This window comes from Psammomys obesus, unplaced genomic scaffold, assembly GCF_907164565.1.
Source record: "Psammomys obesus unplaced genomic scaffold, mPsaObe1.curated_primary_1811, whole genome shotgun sequence".
NCBI classification, from domain to species: domain Eukaryota; kingdom Metazoa; phylum Chordata; class Mammalia; order Rodentia; family Muridae; genus Psammomys; species Psammomys obesus.
The window spans coordinates 21,872,672-21,879,237 of NW_026596079.1; the positions used below are offsets into that span (position 1 = coordinate 21,872,672).

A 6,566-nucleotide genomic window follows, 5' to 3' on the forward strand; every position below is an offset into this window, starting at 1 on the left:
TTGAGTTGAATTTTAATATATGCATTGAAAAGACTGTCATTATGTGTGTATGTGTCTGTCTGTGTTTTCCTGATTGCACTGACTGGTGGGTTTCTTCTGTGGTTGGTTCCAAATGAAATTTAAGGATCAAGTGGCATTTTTTTTTGAAAAGTGGCTTTAGAATTTTGATGGGCGTTGTACTAAATGTGAACATTAATTTTAGTAGCATGAACATTTGAACCATTAATTCTTCATATCTAGAAACATAAAATATCACCATTTTTTTGTTTCTTTGGTTTCTTTCATCAGTGGTTTATAGTTTACTGTGTATGGGTAAATTTATTACTGAGCGTTTTTTATGTTTGTAATTATTATAAATGAGGACTTGATTTTTTTTGGACAGTTTATAGTGTAGAAATAATACTAATTGTTATGTGTAGCCTTCAGTTTTGCTATGTCCATTCATTAATTAATTATGCAGTTCTAATTATGCACTGTGTGTGCACACGTGAGTGTAGGCATGGGTCCATGTATGCATGTTCACACGCGTGTATATTTATCAGAGCTTTCTTTTTTTCTTTCTAATGTTCTTTTTTCCCCCTTTATTTGTTTAATCACTTTACAGCCTGATCCTAGCCCTCCCCTTCCTCTCCTTCCAGTCTCACCCTCATGCCCCTTTCCCGCATTCCCTGTCTCCCCTTCTCAGAGAAGGCAAGGCCTCCAAAGGATACCAACCCACCCCAGCATCTCCAGTTTTAGCAGGACTAATTGTATCCTCTTCCAGACAAGGCAGCCCAGGTTGGGGGAAGGGATCCAAAGGTAAGCAACAGAGTCAGCTACTCTGTTGGTAGGTCCACTTTTAGGGGAGCCACATGTTGACCAAGCTGCACATCTTCTACATATGTGCAGGGGGCCTAGGTAGCGCCCATGCATGCTGTTTGGTTGGTGGTTCAGTCTCTCTGAGTCACCGTGGGCCCAGGTTAGTTTACCCTGTAGTCTTCTTGGGGTGTCCTTGACCCCTCCAGCTCCTTCTTCCTCCTGCTCTTCTACAAGGCTCCCAGAACTCGGCCTAAGGTTTGGCTGTGGGTCTGTGCATCTGTTTCCATCGGTGGCTGGATAAAGCCTCTCAGAACACAACTACGCTAGGCTCCTTATCGCAAGCATAGTAGAGTGTCATTAATAGTGATTCTCTGGATCAGATTGTTCGAAGCAAGAAGACTAGCTTCAAAAGAGGGTGCTGTTGGTGCGGACAGCACCCTCTGGTGGCAGCCAGGATGAAAGGCCGTGGAAGAAGGGAACGTTGCCAAGTTGGTCTCACTCTGCAAGTCCTTCTAGTCTGTGGCTGCTGTCATTTCGCTGCTGTTACTTCTTTCGGCTTCCACTGTAGACTGAAAACAGAGTTTTTCCAGGTGTCGCCTAGGTCTTTGGGGACTGCTGGGACATCCGGCCGCACATCTAGTGTCACCGAGCAACTCCTGGGTTCTCGGTCTCTTCAGTGTGAGAAAGCTCTTACTGTAAGTCATCCCAGTAAATCCCCCTTCAGTAAGTGCTAGGATCGGAGCCCAGGTCCTCTGAGGGAGCAGGAAGTGCTCTTAAACACTAAGTCGTCTCTCCAGTCCTCCTGCAACAGTTTTTGAAAACTTGCACTTTTCTAACGGTCAGGAAAACAGATGCTCTTGTCCTCAAGGGCACTGCTCATCAGTATTAACTCTTTCTACTTCTTTTCATTGCATATGCCCACTACAGTTTTTCCATACACGTCTTTCCTTCGGTTACTGTGGTACTGTGTGAAACACTGGTGGGTTAGTGCTGATATACATTTACTTGACTAATAGTATTTCTTGATTGGTTTGATAACTACAAGTTCATACACCAGTGCACAGTTCCTGGACTGGATTGTATACAAAGGAGTACCACCTACAAGATTTCTTTTCATCTTCCCACTTTCAGTCATTGAGAAGCATCCTCCGGAGGGAGGGCTTTTTTAATTTTTAGTTTTCCCCCAGTGATTTTTAAAGCAGACAACCCAGTAATTATACACATTAGATAGCATGAGGGTAGTAGAGAAGGGAAGGGTTTCCACAAGTTAGATGAGTCAGAAATTAAAAAAAAAAAATCTTGTTATTTCTCAAGATAAACTTTTACACCAAAACATGTTGCTTGGGTGTGTAAAGAACCCTTCCCACTTGATTATGAGTCACTGAGGGCAGAGACCACAACACCATCGCCCTGTCCCTGCAGCGTCCTCCCCCTTAACCACTCAGCCACCCAGAGTCGCTGCTCTTAGCATGGTCTCTATTTATTGAATTGTACATGAAAGTCGAAGCTGGTTTTACCAGCCAGAGTAAACAGCCTTGTAGAGAGGTCAAGTCCTATGAAACAGGGAACAGGGCTATACTTCCCAGTTCTATCTTCTGTTGTGGCCTAAAAGAAATCACCCAGTCTCAATGGAGTCCAAGTCTTTGAAAAATGGGAAAATAATAAGATTGCTTTAAGGTGTCTCCGTAAGTTGCCAAACTCCTAGAACTTGTCTGTTGCGACTGATTGTAAATATTTACTTTGGGTCTTAAGTAAAGGCAGCCTTGAGTGATTTTATTTCAGTTTTTGAAGAAAGACATCATCAGTAGGCTACATACACTCTGAAGCTTTAGATGAGGTATTGCGAATTTAGATGTGTGAGTTTTTTACCTACTCCAGACTGTTTTCTTAACTTTTGAACAGATCTAGTCCCCTCTGCGCAGCTGAGACCACCTTACACCACTGCTCATCAGCTGTTGTCACCTCATTTTAGATCTTTTTAGTCTCCACAGTCATCAAAGCTCACATAGAGTGGTAGGCATCAGCCCATGGCTTGTGAGGGGGGGGGGTCCTTAGGAAAGTATATGATCCTGCTTTCAAGGAGCTTAGATCGTGTGTGTGTGTGTGTGTGTGTGTGTGTGTGTCTGTGTGTCTCTGTGTGTAACTTGACCCTGTAGTCTGAAATCAGAGCAGACCATGTTGGGTGTATAGATGCCTTCTTAATTTCTCTCTTCCAACTGCAGTTGTGCGCTGATAATTACATGTGAAGATGGTTTCCTGTCATTTTTTTGATGGGGTTTCACTGTGTAGCCCCCAGCTGACAGGCAATCTACTGTATAGACTAAGCTGGCCTCAAAGTCACTGTAAGCAGGTCTGCTTCACCTGTCTTCCGAATGCCAGACTTTCAGTCAGTGACATGATACCTGGCTTTCATGAAGTTTTTTGTTGTTACTGTTTGTTTTCCCAAGACAGGATTTCCCTGTGTAGGCCTGGCTGTCCTGGACTTGCTTTGTAGACCATGCTGGCCTCAAACTCACAGTGATCCGTCTGCCTCTACCTCCCAGAGTGCTGGGATTACACTGCACTGGGCTTAGTGAAGTTTTGTTTATATTTTTGAGACAGGCTTTCACTAGGTAACCCAAGAACTTTGAACTTTTGATTTTCCTGCCTCAGTTTCCCTCCTACTATAACCTCCCCCCCTTGCAGGGATCACAGGTATGTGCCATTGCACCTGAATCTAATCATGTTTTAAGTATCTATTTGTTTGTTTGTTTGTTTTGTTAATGAGAGAGAGAGAGTGCAGGCATGCTTATGGAGGTCAGGGGACCGCTTTGGGGAGTCTTTCTCTCCTGCTACATGTGGAAACTAGGAATGGGCATCAGGACACCTGGCTTGTGAATTAGTGCTTTTAATCTTTCAGCTCTAGTGGGAATTCTGTTTTTTTTTTTTTTTTTTTTTTTTTTTTTTTTTTTTTTTTTTTTTTGGGGGGGGGGGCAAGGTTTCTCCATGTAGCCCTGGCTGTCCCAGAATTCACTCTGTAGATGTGGCCTCAAACTCACAACTCAGAGATCTGCCTGCCTCTGTGCCTCTGTGCCTCTGTGCCTCTGTGCCTCTGTGCCTCTGCCTCCACCTCCCAACTTCCCCACCACTGCCCAGAGTCCTAGTGGGAACTCTTAACTGCGCTCATGTTAATGCTGCTGAGTCCTGACCTCCTTCCAGAGAGTGTTCATAAAAATCCTGTGCCCAGAAAGTGAACGTGGGAGAGAACAATGACTGACCCTGTGGTCCACGGGCACCACAGTGTAGTCTTCCTCACACCTAAATACAGCCTCCCACTTTGAGAGCACCCGTTCCACTTGCTTGGCATTATGTTAAGAGGCCTCTAGTGAAATGGTGATTAGAGCTTCGAGCAGTTTGCCGGTTAGTTGGTTGTTGTTACAACAGGCTAGAGTCATGTTTCCTCTTGGCCAGGTGCAAGTTGCTCAATAATCCGTGTTTCCCAGGTCGAGTCCCCGTGCCGCCACTGCGTTACGGAAACGCCTGAGTCTTCCTGCAGTTTATCTTCCGCTCCTGCCGCAGTGAATGCTCGGCCCTCTTTACGGTTGAGCAAGCAGACATGGAAGCATGTGTTCTCTGTTTTTATTAATGTGATACAGGCTTGTTCTGGCATTGATTAAAAAGCTGCTCCCCAGATACTTCTGTGCATGGTCATTATATGCAGTTGGTCTGTACGAAGATTCCAGACGCCACATGTTCCTTACACCTTACGAATGTGGCCTGATGTCCTCTCCTGCAGAGGTGGGCTTGGAGGAGCGCTGCGCCCCGAGAGCTGTGCTTCTCATTAGTAATGCTAACTTTTGAGGGAAAAGTCAATAGACCTCTCTATTCCTGCCTGGCGAAAGCTTTGGGCATCTTCTAAATGTCTTCCTTTGGGGGGAATAGTTCACACATCAGGTTTTGATTCCCAAGCAGTTATTTTCCATTCTGAGAGGAGCCAATTATTATCCTAAAAGGTCAGTATTGGGTTTCTGTACTTAATTGAACAATCAAATTCCATACCTATCTTTCTGTAACTGTAAAGTTCTATTTTAAATATAGATGTCTTTCACTTCATAAGTGGGTGCTTGGTGCTCAAGAAGACTAATCAGTGCTAGAGTTGGCTGTTTATCTGCTCTTCCTACACACACACACACACACACACACACACACACACACACTAGTGATAATAGTAAGTGAAAATTTAAAAGGCCTCATGTTCTACCCTCAGCTTTCTTTTCCTTTTTTTTATTTAACTTTTATTAATTACACTTTATTCATTTTGTATCCCCCCATAAGCCCTTCCCTCCTCCCCTCCTGGTCCCACCCTCCCCCCCTTTCTGCATGCATGCCCCTCCCCAGTCCACTGATAGGGGAGGTCCTCCTCTCCTTCTTTCTAATCTTAGTCTATCAGTTCTCATCAGAAGTGGCTACATTGTCAGGGTTCTAGGTTATCTCCACAGATAGTCCTTGGTTGGAGTATGAGTCTCTGGGAAGTTCCCTGTGTTCAAATTATCTTGTTCTGTTGCTCTGCTTGTGGAGTTCCCGTCCTCTCCAGCTCTTACTATTTCCCACTTCTTATATAAAATTCCATTCACTCTGCCCATTGGTTGGCCATTAGGCTCAGCATCTGCTTTGACAGTCTGCACGGCAGAGGCTTTCAGAGGCCCTCTGTGGCAGGTTCCTAGGTTGTTTCCTGTTTTCTTCTGGCTTTCAGAGGCCCTCTGTAGCAGGTTCCTAGGTTGTTTCCTGTTTTCTTTTTCTTCTGATGTCCATCCTCTTTGCCTTTCAGGATGGGGATTGAACATTTTAGTTAGGGTCCTCTCTTTTGCTTAGTTTGTTTAGATGTACAGATTTTAGTGGGTTTATTCTATGTTGTATGTTTATATGAGTGAGTATATACCATGTGTGTCTTTTTGCTTCTGGGACAACTCACTCAGGATGATCCTTTCCAGGTCCCACCATTTACCTGCAAATTTCATGATTTCCTTATTTTTCATTGCTGAGTAATACTCCATTGTATAGATGTACCACAGTTTCTGCATCCATTCTTCAGTTGAGGGGCATCTGGGCTGTTTCCAGCTTCTGGCTATTACAAATAAAAAAAAAAAAAAACAAAACAGTGGTTAGATGCCACGAAGTAGGTGGCAATGCCTTAACCGTATGTGTGTTGTTGGTCTGTACGAAGGCCTCTTCCATCCTTGTCAAGGGGAGTGCTAACCTTCTCTCCTTTCATACAACACTACCCTCAGCTTTTTTTAAAAAGGAGAATTTCATAAACACTACTCTTAGGAATCCTGTGTGTGTGTGTGTGTGTGTGTGTGTGTGTGTGTGTGTGTGTCTGTCTTTCAGTCCTAAGGATTGAAGGTAGAATGTCACTCACGCTAAGCAAGCTCTGTACCAGTCAACTACAACACACACACACACACACCTTTAACTTTAACTTTCTTTAACTTTAACTTTCACACACAGCCTTTAACTTTCTTTTTCATATGGGTTTAAAGTCACTCTGCACCTCAGTCAGATCACAGATCTTTGATCTTTTTGTCTCAAGTTCCCAATTTGCTGAGATCATGGGCCTACAATATCACGCCTAGTGCTCTAAGCACTTTGGATTAGAAAGCTGACATTATATGTATTGCAGAGATTAAGGGGAAACTCAAATGCATGGGTTCAGATACAACCCCCACCACTGGTTGAACTATGAGACATCAGGTAAATAGTTTATTCTCCTGACACCTCATCTTTACATA

At 43.8% G+C, this 6,566-nt stretch overlaps 1 non-coding gene across 1 annotated transcript; it reads right to left on the reverse strand.

Moving 5' to 3' along the window:
- Window positions 1–5,927: 5,927 nt before the first annotated feature.
- Window positions 5,928–6,056, reverse strand: LOC129690951 (U6atac minor spliceosomal RNA). The gene has a single exon (XR_008722399.1). It is a non-coding gene; the product is annotated as a U6atac minor spliceosomal RNA (small nuclear RNA).
- Window positions 6,057–6,566: the final 510 nt, after the last annotated feature.